This window comes from Wyeomyia smithii, chromosome 1 (genome assembly GCF_029784165.1).
Source record: "Wyeomyia smithii strain HCP4-BCI-WySm-NY-G18 chromosome 1, ASM2978416v1, whole genome shotgun sequence".
Lineage (NCBI taxonomy): Eukaryota > Metazoa > Arthropoda > Insecta > Diptera > Culicidae > Wyeomyia > Wyeomyia smithii.
Genome location: NC_073694.1, coordinates 184,199,032 through 184,216,243, shown reverse-complemented (window position 1 = coordinate 184,216,243; position 17,212 = coordinate 184,199,032). Strand labels below are relative to the sequence as shown.

The 17,212-nt window shown below is 37.9% G+C and overlaps 1 protein-coding gene across 8 annotated transcripts in view; it reads left to right on the top strand.

Moving 5' to 3' along the window:
• LOC129720833 (protein phosphatase PP2A 55 kDa regulatory subunit) overlaps window positions 1-17,212 on the top strand; it is a 107,801-nt gene that overhangs the window by 2,843 nt on the left and 87,746 nt on the right. For 2 of the 8 annotated variants that reach the window (XM_055672666.1, XM_055672656.1), the window contains exon 2: window positions 15,022-15,694. The exons of 1 other annotated variant lie outside the window; for it this stretch is intronic. The gene's annotated coding sequence lies outside the window, so the exon portion shown is untranslated. Of the gene's footprint in view, window positions 1-14,148; window positions 15,695-17,212 lie in introns of all 8 variants that reach the window. 5 more of the 8 variants (XM_055672691.1, XM_055672701.1, XM_055672675.1 and 2 more) reach the window with 3 other exon arrangements.

Sequence of the window (17,212 nt, the reverse complement as noted above, 5' to 3'; positions counted from 1 at the left end):
AATTTGATGTAAATAGGAAAACTATTAACGAAAAAGGGACGAAAAATGTCCTTTTTTGAATGCTTATAAATCGGTTTGTTTTCAACCGATGTCCTTGATTCTTGCAGCAATTGATTCGAAAATTATACACGCATCCACCCAATTGTAGAAAAGTGTTGATTGATTATGCGATTAAGCAGCAGCGGGGTAGCACCAAACGTCTCGATATGCCAGTTGAGGGCTTCGGCCTTCTTCCCGCAATAAAGTTTTGCTTTATCTTGGCAACAACACATTCTGTGCTGAATCCAAGAAAACACAATTCTGTCGCGGCCGTCTTATTTACTAAATGCGAAAACAGATTTTGAACAGCAAAATGCCTTTCTCAAGGCAAATAAACAAGTAATTGAAGGTTAATAATTTTTTGGCAATAACACAAGCATTTTGTGCTGGACCCTAGCAAATTCAGTCGCGATAAACAAATTTACTTAATTCATTTACTTAATCCCCCACGCTGGGGTAGCACAAAGGTTGCGAAAAGCATAACCGATTTTGAATAACAAACTGCCCTGCCCTGTTAGAACACCTTAACAAAGGTGAATTATTCGACTTTACAGGAATAAATTGAACTCAATCAATCAGCATGAACAGAATTTCGTCGTCTGCCAGCTGCTCAGTTGCAACATAATGCAACACGCAACAGCGAGCAAACGAAATCGCTTGATGTTACAAACCGCGACACGATAGGGGTTGAAATCGTTGCGTGTGTGAAAGCACGATCGGTGTTTATTCGTTGTAGACAAAAACCAAATGCGAATTGTGGAATAATTCGTCTAAAGAACATTAGAGAATGGCAAAACTGAACAGAAAGGCGTGGCCTATTTCGTAGCAACCTTCCACTATAAAAGAGTGTTTCTGGTAAAATCAGCTTCATTCATTAGTCGTAAGGTGAGCTGGCTAGACCGTTCACAACGTATCAGCAGATATCAGAACTCAGCAGTGACAGCGGATAGCAGCGGGATGCGCCTGTGGCTGCCTTTAAATCAAACAAATCACTTGCCCTGTGGTTGGTCACCATGTCTCAGGAGCAACGCGGCTCTTCTCACTTCTTAGCGTGTGCCGCCAGACTGCCGTTATTGTCCCACTATTGAGGCAGCATAAAGGTTACCATCAGCAAATCCAGTTTTAATCAGCAAAATGCCTTTTTCAAGGCAAATACTTGAAGGTTAATAATTTATTTACAACTCAAGCGAGCCATCTGTGCTGGATACTAGCATTTTAAATCTGTAGCGGCCGTTCAATTCACTGGATGTGAAACAGCTTTTACAGCTCGCGTTTTCAGTGTCATTATTCCCTCACTGTTGAGACAGCACAATGCAAGCATTAGTAGACTTTATGACTCAATAATGAAACACTTTCAACAATGCATTTGTTAATAGTGTGCGTAGTTCTACGTCAGTTATGCGGTCGTGTCTTGGATACAACCTCCTACATTTTTTTTCACAAAATGGAGGCTGTGCAGCGATTGCCGCTTTATTTAAAGGTTCTTCCGCGGCGAGCAGTAGAAGTGCCCAACGCCACCTATAACCAAAACAATTTTTTTTTCTTTATCTACATAAGTGTCGCTAGTGAGGTACACATGATTATATTTTTAGAATTTGATGGTGGCTTCGGTGGTGGCGGTGCCATACGCGTTATAAACATGCACACACGCGCTTCAGACATGCATACACGCCATAAACATACACACACGCTATATAGCAAGCCACACACCTTATATATTAGGGACACACACTGGGCATTTTCACACACGTTATGTGCACACACCTTATATATTATATATACATACGCTGGATGATGGTGGCTGGCGGTGGTGTATTCACCCAACGATATCTGAATCGGATTACCGCTGGTGGGGTCCAACTCAGATCGAAGCACCGCTGTTGCCCGATGCTGATCCACTTTGCCTACTGCCATCGGTGTTGATGTCCGCTGCTGCTGCCTGCTGCTAGTAAACTGACTTGCTTGAGGAGAGACAGTTTGCTAACTAGGTACTCCATTCTGTCGTCCTTTTTAAAGAAAGGCAGCAAGCGACCAATCAAAAGTCTAAATTTGCGTTTCGACAATGTTCAGCAATTTTCAATATTACAATAGTTTGAACAATCAGATTACAATTTTCTGCATTTGGACGGGTGCTTAAATCATTTTCCAATCGATTGCTGCAAAAATGACAGAAATCGGTTGGAAACTGACTGGGTTTGAAGCGTTTGAAATTGGACAATTCTTGTGACGCTCTCGATGTTTTCGGTTTTGAAATTGGGTCCCTGTAATTGTTGCCGTTAGACGTATTCTACGTCAAAAAACTACACACATCTGCAGGTCAATAAAATCTGCACACGAACTCTGAAAATCTGCATTTTGCAAAGCACATCTGGTATCCCTTATTCGGACAAGTAAGCAATAGCAATGCATTAAAAAAACTTGTGGGTTATTTTTTTTTCTCTGTTTTACTTCCCGGTGTCGGCTAGGATTGAATCAAGACCAGTTGGGTTGGTTGTGAGTGGATCACGCCGCCTCACAACCATCAACACCTATGTCGGCGGTGGGATTCGAACCCAGGCGTCGAGCGTGGTTGGCGGAGACGTTACCAACCACACTAGGCCCCCGCTTACTGGTTTCATGATTAATCCACTAAACAGTGAGAAACGAATTTTACTTTTTTCATTTTTACATAAAAAATTCACTTTGTTCGGAAAAGTTGTAGTACTTTTATCTGCCTGTTTTAATGAACTTTTGTGTAGTTTTCAATATAGCATTTAGTAGTGATTTTCTACAATTTTTCAATGATTTACAATGCTGTTCACTACATCTAAACAAACAATTTCATCAAACAAAGTTTATTTTAATCTCTCATACTGCTTTCGTTGTTGACGATTTTTATTATAACAATGCACTAATTAACTAACAGATATCATCAAAATCTGCAAACATCTGCAGACTAAACCATTTGTATATTGAAGTATAAGTAAAACATCATCCAATTCACATATAGGCATTTGTCTCTCGCTGTCTCCTGTGTAGATCTCTGTAGAGCTATATTTCAATAAAAATCATCAGTAACTAAATTAATATGATGAGAGATAGAGATAAACTTTCTTCGGTGACCTAGTGTAGTAAACAACAATGTAGAACATCACTATAAAAAGTTATATTAAAAATGATTCTAAAGGGTATTCTGAAGGAAACTTCACAATAGTTGATTTAAATTGGTAGATATGGTGTCTTCGACAAAGTTGTTTCTTATGAAATGTGCTACAACTTCACTCAGAGATGTGGATTTTTATATGCAAAAATGAAAAAAATAAAATTCGTTTCGCACTTTTGGCTAGATTGATAACAAATTTTTAACTTTCATCAAATGAAGAAAAATTAACAAAACAAATTTGCTGAAGACACTGCGGCTCCAACATCAATTTTTTGAGTTAAAAGTAATTAGTGTAAATTAGTGCATTATTAAAGTAAAAAGCGTCAATCATACGCAAAAGTTGGAATGTGCAAAACCAGTACAAAATTGTGCGTTTTTAGCGCAAAAGTTGATGTAATTTGGAACCAGTACATTGATTGCGTGTTGGGCATAACGCAATTAATGCTCTAGCGTTTTTTTAATGTTTCAAGCAGCATTGCAAAGCGAGCGAGAAGCAAAACCTTTCTCCTCCTTTCTGCTTGAGAACGAGACTATATGCTACGCTACGCTTCTCAAGTCTTTTGCACATACGCTTTCGAGACACGCTTTCTTCTTCATGCATTTCCCGCAGCAAGCACGCACCGCCAGTATGAGTGACACTAACAACACTAGGGAACCTGTATATTGGTGTATAGGCTGACTAAACAACACTGTTGGCCACAAGCAAGCCATGCACGGATAAGTGGTGAAAAATTTTCATTCCTTAACAACCACTGTAACAAACCAGTTGATAAAATAAAGAGCTTTTCAAGATTTGTTCAAACTTTACTCGACGAGTGAAAAATAGTTTCTGGTTCCGATTTCGTCCCCTTGTCCGGATCCTATCTGGTCGTGAAGTCGCCCCGTCAAGATAGTCCGTCGCAACACACTGGTTGCTGACAAACACTGGTATCAAGTATGTACAGCACGGGTATCTTGCTCATTTCGTAAAGCGACGAGACCTTGCGCGTCGCAATACGAGCCGAAAGAGAAGCGAAAGAGCAACCAGCAAATTGTATGTGACGTGTCTTGTCTTGTCGCACGTACATGGAAATTCTACGAGCGAGAGAGAAATTTCTCTCGTTGCTTGACAAAAAAGCGCGTGCACAGGATGACGAATAATAAATATTCACAATTTACAAGTGTTGATATAAAAAAACAGCAACGCTTTTGTGGAATGGAGGGTTTTCGGTGCAGCTAGCGTTGATTACAAAATGTTGTGAATGGTACTTTCAAATGACCAAATCCATCGAGATAAATCGATCGAGCATTATAGCTATATAAATCTAGTGAGTTCACAAGCTGTTGTTCGCTGCTTGCACTGCTCCAGGAGTAGCAGTCACTAATACACTCGATGTGAGAAATTAAGTGTCGATATATGATACATATTCAGATTTCAATCTGTGTCAATGTATTCGCAGTACAACTGTTGCGTTATCCTTTTCACACATTTATTGTGCGATTTTATTGCAAAATTTGTGTTAATCGGGAAGTTCAATGATTGTACAAGACTTGAACTTTTGCTTGCACCAAAGAAATATTAGAGATGGAAATAAACTTCCTTTGAAGAAATTGTTTGTTTTGTTATAGCAAAAAATATTGCAGAACATTTAAAAATTGTAGAGAATCACTATAAAAGGTTGAAGTGAAAACAATTGATTTTAGGGTTGATCTATAAAAAACTATCTAAATAGATTTAAATTTAAATTTAAATAGAAGTATTATGTCTTCAACAAAGTTGTTTCTTTTAAAATGCGCAACGTAGTCCACCCTCGCACTGTTAAAGCAGATGCGTAGCAATAGAAGACTCTGTTTCAAGTACTTCGAGATATTACTACGCCAGTCCACACATCGAGCTGTGCTGACAGTGCCCCCACTCTAGGTAGCGTTTCCATCTCTGATTGAACTGCCGCCCCTGTGGCTGTTGGCGTCGCCGCCTACCCCTTAACCACATCCGTTGGTCTCCCGATAGATTCCACTGGATGCTACCATTGGCGAATAGATTTGGTGGTCCATCCGCTTCCGCATTCGCAGGCGTAAACTTCTCCATTTTTGGTAAATCCTCCTAGCCGCTATCCTTATTCATCTAGTCGCCTGTTTGGTCCCATTGAGGGGTATGCAAAGCAGTGAGGTCATGGCTACCCAAGCAGCACGCATTGTTGCAATGAAGCAAATGCAACTCTCAATGCAGCATTCAAAGATTGTAATAAATCGCATCCGTTACTTTTATTCAACTTCTAAATAACCGAAAAAGCGCAGGAGGTGGAACCTATATGCAACTAACAGTGCTATGTGAATCATCATCTGCATCGATAGCCGCTGCAGTATAGGAAGAAAAGAGAGGAGAAATAAAGTTATGTTTGTTTACCTTTACTGTCATTACTCTTCGGTGATGGTGTCGCGTAGTTTAATATAACTTAAATAATTATTTCTAGTTATAAGAAAAAATACTGGAAAAATAAATCTGCGTGCTTTTATATGCGTTATATATAAATTTATTGCTTTTAAATTGAATTTACTCAAATTAAAAAATAACATATTTCCAAAAATTACCCTATTTATAGAGTCAAGTATGCTTTTCAAAATGAGACCAAAAGATATTTTTTATGTTTGGCCCAAAAAGAATGACAAACAAATAAAAAACGCATGTTTTTTGATGAAAAATATTAATGACATTGAGTAGAATAGAGATATTTACGATATCAGCATTGCCAATTGTTTCTCTTAAAAAGCTCTAAAAGTCGTTCAAACAGTTTTAAGGTGAAACTTGAAAAGAAGAAGTTGGAGCGCAAAATGTGTTTTTTCAATATGAATCGGTTGTTTTCAAAGATAGAGAAAAACTTTTTTTACAAAGTTACTTAAAATTATTGGAGCTATATCATTGTAGAACAAGTTTTTCTTCTATCTACAAAGATAAAAATGTTAGATAGTTGATTGCTCCGAAAAATTTGGTCACCCTAATTTTTGATAGTTTTTCAATAAGCGCATTATTATATATAACAACTTTGTAGGAGAAAGTTTTTCTCTAAAACATAGCTATAGAGCCCTAGACCCAAATTTCTCTCTAAATTTGGTTTCTGGACCATTGTGCAATGGGGCTAAATTTAGAAACGGACGGAGATAGGAAATTTTGAAGTCCAATATTATCAGTATCTTCTAGAAAGTTGTTTCGTTTACTGTTATCCTTTATATGCTTCAATGCAACCCGCTGTAATTTTCACCATATAGAGGGCGCTACACCTAACTTTTGAACGTGACTTGCTAGACGAATAGTTTCTTCTGCAAAGTTGTACAGAATTTTATTACAAAACTGTTTGCCGAGTAACTTGAACCTCTAGGAATTGAGCTTTAGAGATAAAGCACCTTCTACAGAATAAAATAATTTAAAAACAAAACTCAATATACAATTTCTATGCCCTTATTGTTACAAACATTGGAGCGCTTTGGTATCGTAGAGACAGCATACAAATGGTTTGAAAGATATTTGTGTGCTAGAACTCAGAAGACTCGTTTTAACGATTTTGACTCGGACTCAATGCTAATACACTTGGTGTGCCGCAAGGAAGTGTTTTAGGGCCCATTTTATTTATTATTTTCATTTTTTTTGTTCGCACAACATTTATTTGACACGGCACAAACATTATTTACCTAAATGACATGAAGCGAGTTTTACGGTTCTGTGATATTAATTTATTCGCTGATTACACTGTTCAGTTCGTTGCAGCAAAGCATCCGCTTGATGTTGCAGCACTTCTAAACCAAGATTTACATTATCTAGCGAATTGGTTAAAATTCAAGCCACTAAAGTTAAACATTAGTAAGACAAAGTACTCGATAATTTCTTCAGCCAGCTCCAGACTAGACGTTAATATTGAATTGATGATGAGACGATTGATCGCGTAAACGAAATAAAGTATCTTGTAATAATTATTGATGACACATCAACTTTCAAATCTCACATTGATAATGTCATAAAAAAATGGCCAAAAAATACGGTTGCCTCGATATTTGTGTGACCGGATTAATAGAGGAAGATATTTGCGGAAGATGCCAGAACACCAATTTTTTTTTCGGAAGATCACAGAACTGTGTTGTACAAAGGAATAAATTTTTTCAATTCGATGCCCAGACAAGTGAAACGTGAAGCAACGATGGCAGAGTTAAAACGGCTTTGTACTTAACACATGAAGTCTGTTTTGTAGATAGCATAGATTTTTTTTTGTAAATTTATAAAAAAGATTGTAAAATTAAAATATTTTATTAAAATTTATTTGGTGCATTAGGTTATTATGTTCATTGATGATGATGGATTTTTTGTTTGAATATGGTTCACGGTGTCAAAATTTCGATTATTATCGAATTTTCATGTACCTCTGATTTTTTTTCGCAAAAATGTTGCCAACTGGATAAGAATCAAGGATCGGGAAGTTAAAAATATTTCATCGGCGATTTTTTGAAAAACTTGGATTTCAATTTTTTTAGCGCAAATCTACAAAAAAAAATCTCTCTAACTTCACTAATGTCAGTCATATTAACATAGTCAGCAACCAGTGCATTTGAGGGTAGTGCAGTGTCATTGAATTTCAAATATTTAACAATTAAGTCAGTCATTTTACCACAGAAAAACAGACGTACCACTCCATACAAAATTCTAAAAAATTGTGGTTCCGATTATTTTGTGCGACACGTACTGGACATAGACGAAAAATTCATGACTTGGAAAATAAGAAAAACCATTGTTCGAAAAACAATGCGGCATCATTTTTCTATCAATTCTTTCTACCAAAAAACTGATGGCTCACTTATTTGACAAACTTTTATGGATGTCATTCATAGTTTGTATTGAATATCATTGTAAGACTTGATTCGGTGTTTAGAGAATAATTGATAGTTGCTTGAGGGGATTATCATTTTTCGTCCTACTTCACTAGATTTTCACGAAGAAATGCTGTTCGCATGGTTATTTAGCTCTAAGTCAAAGTTTTACTCATTTCCTGATAATGAAATGGAGAAAAAAAACTTTCAATTGATGAATTTTCCATGAGTGAAAAAATGGTGAATAGTGCTGTGGAATTCTATATTTACAGAAAAATTATATTAAACTTAGTATCGGTAAAGATAAAAATACGGCTTCCAAATTAATATTTTGTTGATATCTTTAGTGTTAGCTCAATGGCTTCTTAAAAACATTGAAAGAACAAGTCGCCAAAACTATATTGTCTTTCTCGGCTCTCCTATAGGATTTAACAACAGCTATAAAGCATGATACATCATGGTTAAGTCAGTACCTTTTAGCATACAGACGGTATTAACAGAGGTTCTACCAACCTCTCATAGAGTGGGCCCTTCTGGTTTTGAGGCATGCTTTATAGAATTTTATTAGTGATTTCAAGAAATTAAGAGCTTTAGGTTTTAGCAGTATGGTTTGAGTAATAGCTTCAGGAATTCGAAAAAACTTCAAATGTTACTTGGGCTCTGTTTGTCTGTGATTTAACCATAGGAAATCACAGCAACCAATGCATATGAGGATAGTGCAATGTCACTTCATTTCGAAAATTTTGCGAATAAACCATGAAGCTAGACCACGAGAAGTGTAGAAATTTGGTTTGCGCCTTGTGCTTCAAAAAAACTAAATCTATGAAGAGAATAGGCGAGCAGTGGAAGAAAATGCTCTTTTCTCACCTTCTGCCTATGTATAACGAAAATGATAAAAAGTATCCTAGAGTTTTGTGTGGAAGTTGTTATCTGGGGGTGTACTGAAAGTCCAAAGTTAAGTCGAATGTGATCTAATTATTGTCAAATTACTTATTGCTGACTCACCTTTTCGAACAAGGTCTGAACATCGAGATATGCACGTCCACGATTGCAATAAAGATACTTAAATATAAATAACTTTGAATTTTTCAAAGGAAAATTGTTTTTCAATGAATTTATTTACCTAATCCGACAAAGATAGAACGTTAAGGAAATTTTCTCTACGAAAACATAAAGACAAACTGGTTTGCTGGATTTCCGTACGTTTTTCCTGCATCCCACAAAAATTGTTACATCTTAATTTTTTGCGCTGAACGTCTTTTAAATAAATAAATTCAATTTTTCAAAAAAATCGCCGATGATATTTTTTAACATTTCGATCTATGATTCTTATCCAGTTGGCAACATTTGTGCGAAAAAAAATTAGAGGTACATGAAAATTCCTTAACAATCGAAGTTTATATTCATGGATCAAAATAACGGTCAATTCAAATGAGTTTCAATTATGCGAAACATTCCCGCCGCAGCGGTGGTGCACATCAGCCCTTTTACCTTTGTACTCAGTAGACAGTCGCGTGCTGTGCTGCCAGAAACAGCAGAAAGGCTGAAAGTTTATAATTCGCAGAATATGTCCAGTACGTGTCGAACAAAATAATCGGAAGCAAATTTTTTTAGAATTTCGTATGGAGTGGTACGTCTGTTTGTCTGTGGTAAAATGACTGACTTAATTGTTAAATATTTGAAATTAAATGACACTGCACTACCCTCAAATGCACTGGTTGCTGACTATGTTAATATGACTGACATTAGTGAAGTTACAGGGATTTTTTCGTAGATTTGCGCTAAAAAAATCAAAATCCAAATTTTTCAAAAAATCGCCGCTGAAATATTTTTTAACTCCCCGATTCTCGAATCTTATCCAGTGGGCAACGTTTTTGAGGAAAAAAATCAGAGGTACATGAAAATTCGATAATAATCGAAATTTTGACACCGTGTGGTTATATAATATTAAATAGTAGAGTAAAAAAAGAGTCGGCTATACATGTTTGAGTCACGTGCGCGTAGACTGACATAGACAATCTTGATATTGAGTACATGAGGTTTAAACCCCTGAAATGGAAACAAAAAAAATATCGGGTTGACAAATTGCTTTTTAGTTTGTAATATTTTCGAAATTATTTTACCCTCTTTTTACCAATTAATCTGTTTTCACGATTTAAAACAGGGTTTGGAGCGAAAACTGAAAAGGCTTGAGTTTGCCTGTGATCTGTAGAACTCGTTATCGAGAACTATAGTATCAGTATAGTAGTTCTAGATCGTTATCTAGATCCAATTCTGATTAGTGAACGCTCTTAAACATTAGGTTCGATTCCTAATCAATTCCAGATAATTTTCGGGTTGGAAACGTTCTGGATAAGCCTTGGATTGGAAATTCGTCATTTTTTTGTAAATTATTGGTATTCATTTATATTCAAACCGATGTAGGGGTACAGGTCGGACTCGATTATCCGGAACATCGAAAAATTTTCATTCCGGATAATCGAGTTTTCCGGATAATCGAATCACACAAAAAATATGTACTAAAATTTTGCGATCAACGAACATAAAATAAATATCTCTTTTCTTTATTTTACTTGTATGATGCAGTGGTGTAACCAGAAGTTATTTCTGAGGCGAAAAGGGGTAACATTTTGAGAAGCAAAAAAAAATAAATTGGACATTGATTTTTTTTTTTTATTCTCGCTTATTTTCCGTCGGTCTAGTTCCGCCACTGTTGTGGCCAATCACCGACGCCCAGGGAGGCGACTCCACACCCAGGACCCTAACTCACGACCCGTTTATTAACGGACCGGCGCCAACGGCTTTACTTCCTCATGCGATGGAAGGCGTGATCCCAGAGATTTTTCGCCTCAGAAAATCTCCCGGTGTCGGCTAGGATTGAATCTAGACCAGTTGGGTTGGTTGTGAGTGGATCACGCCACCTCACAACCATTGACACCTATGTCGGCGTCGAGCGTGGTTGGCGGAGACGTTACCAACCACACTAGGCCCCCGCTCGTTGGACATTGATTATTTTCACTCAATTCGAACATATCCCAAACATGCCAGGAGCGACTTAAATGGTAACAGATAAGCCAGAAGGGATGGTAAAGGCAAAATTTCATAATTAAATTTGAAAACGGACACCAAAAATATAAAATTTCGGAAAATCGAGTCTAAAATTCCGGATAATCGAATTCCGGATAATCGAGTTTCCGGATAATCGAGCCTCCGGATAATCGAGTCCGACCTGTATTAGGTGGGGCCATCGTCATCATCATCTACCCATTTTTTTTCACCAAACCCGAATCCGACCAGTACCCGACACTTTCAAAAATTTTCAAACCCGAACCCGACCCGAGTCTGATCCGAACCCGACGGGTTTTGACGTTGACTAACGTCTATATCGAAGTTAGGCCCCTGAATTTAAAAATCTAGTAATTCAACCAGGGAAAACCAGAGAAAAGTGGTCAGGTTTTGAGCGCTTATTTTGCAGTCATCTATAATCAGGTTTTCGAGGTTTTGGCATCAATCGATCAGAAATTCTTTTACGGTTAAATTTATGTAACAAAAACAAACTATTGTTTGAGATACACTATTGAAAAATTGGTAATTAATATCGATTGTCTAAATCATACCGCGCAGCCAATCACTACCTCTCTTCCCAAGCACAGTCGACACTAACGGATACAATCGATCTGACTTTGTTGTTATTGTTGTTGTCACTTTCTGCTTCCGATGTTTATGCTGCTGCTAGCGGAAAAAACCTTGCAAATATGCATCTTTTTGTTGGTGTTAATTTTACGACAGCGGCCGGCGCCCCATCATTCTGATTCCAAAACCGCACTAGTGACATGCGGACGCTAGGTGATAGCAGCTGAAAGGAGGAAATACAAAATAGTACCGGTCATCTCGTGCCGGTTTCAGCCGTAATGCTGGTGGCTTTAGTAGTAAATGGCTACTGCAAAACACTTAAATGGCTGGAATTCTGGACGGACTAACCAGGAAACTATAATCGGCAACTGGCACCCTTTGGTGCCTCGAAATTTTGTTACAGAAGCGGCAAATTGAATTTTCTGTTTTACCAAATGCTGCTGCTAGCGGAAAAAACCTTGCAAAAATGCATGTTTGTGTTGGTGTTAATATTATGACAGCGGCCGGCGCAGCTTTCAAGAAACATTTGTCTCTACCATTGCATCATCTATGTAGCCCATCCCTCTTTCTGTTTATCTGACGAAGCCTTGGTATAAAACGTATCGTTCGAACATTTCACCCCATCAGTTTCATTATTAAACCGTACCGGATACATACGGACGCTCGGTGTTAGCAGCTAAAAAGAGGAAAAACAAAATAATACCGGTCATCTCGTGCCGGTTTGACCCGTGATGCTGGTGGCTACTGCAAAGTACTAAAATGGCTGGAATTCTGGACGGAAACCAGTAAACAAGAAATCGGCAACTGGCACCTTTTGGTGCCTCGCAGTTTTATAATAGAAGCGGTTAGTTGAATTTTATGTTTTACAATTGCTGTTGCTAGCGGAAAAAAAACCTTGCAAAAATGCATGTTCATGATGATGTTAATTTCACGACAGCGCTAGGTGTTAGCAGCTGAAAGGAGGAAAGACAAAATAGTATCGGTCATCTCGTGCCGGTTTCACCCGTTATGCTGGTGGCTGTTAGTAATAAATGGCTACTGCAAAATACTAAAATGGCTGGAATTCTGGACGAGAATAATCGGAAACTGGTACCTTCTGGAGCCTCGAAATTTTGTTACAGAAGTTTTGTAAAAGAAGCGTTGCAATTCCCTCTACTATTTGCTTCAATGGAATATTTTTTTTATTTTAAGAATACGGTAGTCAACGTCATGCGGTCGTGTCTTGAATACCACCCTCCTACTTTTTTGTTTAACGATTGGAGGTAATTGCTCCAATGTGAACACTGTCCTTATCAGGACAAACAAATCTACAATTGAATAGTTATTGATTTTTCTCTTTATAAATACATATAAAAGAGGAAAAAGTGTAGGAAAATTAGCGCTGTAAATTTTTCAACCTTTAAATCTTTATTCTCAGCAAAATACGCCAACTTTTGAATGAAATCAAATAAAGTTTCTTGGTGTATAAAGTGAACAGGCAGCGGTTTTGCAGCTCATTCATTGAGTTAAAAGCGAATGAAACGGATGGTTTACTTTTATTCCTGAGACTGTCCAAAGAAATGTCGAAGTACCTACATGCGTGCGAAGTACGTTCGTGACGTTGAGGATACAGGAGAGCTGTTTTTCATAACTTCCAAAACGACCATCATGGAAATTCCACGCGCGAATTTCTGAGTGTTGACTTATTTGGTTCAATTTTACTGCCGTGATATGACACTGCGACGTAGATCCAAGTGATCAGTTTTCCAGTACGGCCCAAAAACGCCACTTTGTATTGAAATGGGTGCCTACGTCACTTTGTTTTTTTTTTTTTGATTTTATACAACGTACGAATAAGTAACAAGGAAAAGGAAGATACCAAAAGATAGGTCTTCGAATAATGATCGGCAAATCGGCATGAAAACCCCATATTCGAAAAAATGGTTTTTACGTCACTTTGTCATCTCACGGCAGTTTATCTCCGATCTGTTGTTAGGAAGAGAAATTAAATTGAGAGGCGTAGGGGAATCCATAGATTTCAATTAATGAATCGATTTGTATGTGAAATGTCCACAATTCACACAAAATTTTAGCTCATGCTCGTTAAATAAAAGAAAATTTTCTTTTCCCCTGTAATATATTCCAAAAGCGGCCTAAATGTGACGGCATAGAAGTATTGTTGCAAAAATTTCAACAAATTCAATTCATTTTGTTGATAATGTATGAAATGTTATCTGGACAGTATATACACTGACAGAGGCACAACAAACAAATTGGTCAAAAAAATGTTTCCAAGAAAAAATAATCGACTTTGCGTCTCCATCGAGTGGCCTATGTACTTTGCTTTGACATATAGGAGAAGAAAACAACCAACAGCAACGGTGTAAACTGTGATGTTAATACATAAATAGGTAGAATCAGTGTGCTTCTCCTAGCGGCGCTCTCGTGTTCTCTACTGCACTGAGAGAGCTGGGAGAGTGTGCACTTTATTTCGCTGAAGGAATTTACTCTCTCGTTTTTAGACGGCAACCCAACATGTGAGGTGTGGAACATCGGTCGCCAGTGCACGCAGTTAGAGTTACTCCTGGCTGCCTGCGACTATACACCGTGGAACAATCATTTCCGCTTTATTTGCGCGCTTTATTATCACACCATCAGTACGAATCAGCTGGCGCGGTTGTATTCCGGTGCCGAAATTCTATTTACCGAGATATCGAGTGGAATATAGGAACGGCAAAAAAAACGCACACGCGCTCGCTTGCTTTGATTGATGGCTACAGTCCGGAGACGGTACAATCATTAGTGTGAATCGTAAATGATAATGTTTACTGAACCGTGGAGAATCAGAAGCAAAATAACAATCGGAGTCTGTGGTGTTGTCTAATGCTGCCTGCTAGCTAGCTAACGGAACAAACCTAGTGCAGTACAGTGAATTGGCGGGAGTTCGTTATTCGGTAAATTTGAAGGACACCGTAGAAACATCTTCGTCAGTCAGTGTAGTAGGTTCACGTCATGGCGTTCTAATAATAAACAAGCGGCCCAGTTCGGATCGGCCTGGTCGGGAGTGGACGGGGGAGGGTGGAAAAATGATCCCATCGTGGATGATATATTATCGCAAATGCCGTCGGATGCGCGCTACTACGGGATTATCGCCTTGTTGAGTGTGCCGAGCAGCCTGGCCAGTAATCTCATTACACGTGTTTGCCCGATTTGGCAATCGGCGACGGATTATTGCGTCTGGCTGGATGTTCAGCCGTATTCATAAAAGTGCCATCTGTTTGTTCCGTTGCACGAACAAGCGGAGCCCGCTGGAAAAAAAACTCAGAATCGCCGAGCTGGCAGATTTTTAGGAAGATAGTGATAATTAAATTAATTTTAAATTACGTTCGTCGCAGTAATCGCCCGAGAAGCGTCACCGTTGCATGGAAATCGTGCGGCCCGCGTCAGTCGCTGGAGGAAAGTGCTGAAAGTGGTGTACATATATAAAATGATGAGTTTATCAGTCCCGCTGTGCAAAACTCGAGGAGGATACTTTGTGTAGTGTCACAACTGTTGGTAGAAATAAGCGACTAGTATAATAGCATAGTTTACTGTTTTTGTTGATTTAGTGTTTCGTCTGTATACGGGGTGTTCAGTGCCATCAGCGTAAGGCGAAAGCCTTGCTCTAGCAATCAAACATAGACCTGTGTGTGTGGGAAAATAATTTGAAGCAGTAACAGGAAACAGTTTCGCGAAGCAAAAACCGAATAACCCAGAGGGATAACTAATGAGCGCTGGTTAATTGACTGAATTGGTCCACACTCGAAACGCAACCAATCAAATCAAGTGCCAACAGGGGAAAAGTGTAATGAATTAGTTTCTCGTTCAACAGCGTTTTGTGCCGGTGAAATCGAAATCACAAACTTTGCCGTGGATTTGTTTTACAGAGGAAAAGAAAGAGAGAGTAAAGACAGCATCAACATCACACGAAGAAAGGAAAATCCCTGAAAAACCATCGCAGACAGAAGTGGTATTACTTCTACAGTGGGCTCTTCAGCGCGCTTGCGACGTGTTTTTGCATGAGGAAAGGTTAGTTAGAAAGAGATGAAATAATATATACTAAAGTAGGTTAAGGATCTACGCGTGTTTCGGCCAGTCGCCAGCGCGATCTAGGCAGAAACTCATACCTGAGCGAATGATCGTTTGACTTCTTGCGGCGGCGTTTTTGTCACGTCAGATGGTGGCGATGGCGCGTTTGGAACGTGATTTCTCTGCTCATTCCAAGGTCGTTAATTCACACCGACAACAAGCGCTAAGTGTTCATTAGACAGTCGCCCACCTTTCTTGGTGCTTGGTTTACGTCCAAGTATGATGACAGTTCTACAAGGTATGCTATTCACGTCGATGCATTAGTATTAGTGATCGTTATGAACTTTTTCCAATTTTGTATGAAATTTGAAATGATTTCGCGTTTTAAACTAAACTTATAAAACATACTTTCCTGAAAAGTTATAGAAATGATGTTGAAACATGTTTTATTTGTGGGGAATACATAAACATGCTGCGGTTAGGTAACTTTTCGTTATTTTATTGTACTCTAATAGCGCTTCTAAATAGAGTCGCTTATGTTTCATACAGTAACAAAAGTCATGAGCTATGACAATGACTAAGATTATGCTCCAACTATTAGAAATATAGCATTTTTATATATTTTATTTCGACATATTGTCCCAATTTTTCACACTAAATCTAAATTAATATCAATTTCTAGTGTGTTTCAACTGGAGATTCACTCTCCAACCAAAAAAATCAGATATAAAACAACATAAAACGAGAAATTTCCAAAAATGTTTTGAATTCCATACAAAACGCGAAATTTTTCATAACGAGATTTGTTTGTGTGCGTGGATAGACAAAAATGTAGCATACCTTGTAGAACTGTCATCATACTTGGGGTTCACGTCTGTAAGTCACCATGGTCCTTCTTCCCGTTCATGCATTTTTTAGTGCTGAATGGAGTGGTTTGTACAGAGCGCGGTCCAAGAAGATTTAGCCTTGTCGCTCTGTCGTCTGATTGTGTCGGCTTTGTTCATAAACCAGTGCCAGTCTGGCTGAGGATTTCGTGGAGTCGTTTGAATCCTAATGTATGCTGTTTATATTACTTTAATGTTGCTATAATCCACATCGTACTGTTTTTGTTTTTTTAATGTTTTTAAGCATATTGCAACGGGGGACCTTGTTGCTCTGTTTATTGATTACATTTTCATAATTTTTAGACTATTAGACATTTTTCAAAGTTTAATAATCTTCGACTTTTTTAGTTTACATAAATATTTTCACAGTTTTTAAATCAATGGATCATTTTTTTATCGACTTCAACTATTTTTTCGTCATTTGGGAGCGTTTTGAACAAGTTTAAATTCAATTTAGGTTTTAATTTGCGCTTTATGATCCTTAGAAACGTTACTAGAAGAATCAGGAAACATTAATTGTGATTATTCAAATTAAACACAAGACGACACAGATGATCTCCTAAAGCTTAATCTGGATAAAATGAAAGATTATAGCTAAACCATTCTAACACAGTTTTAGAATAGTAACAAGAGG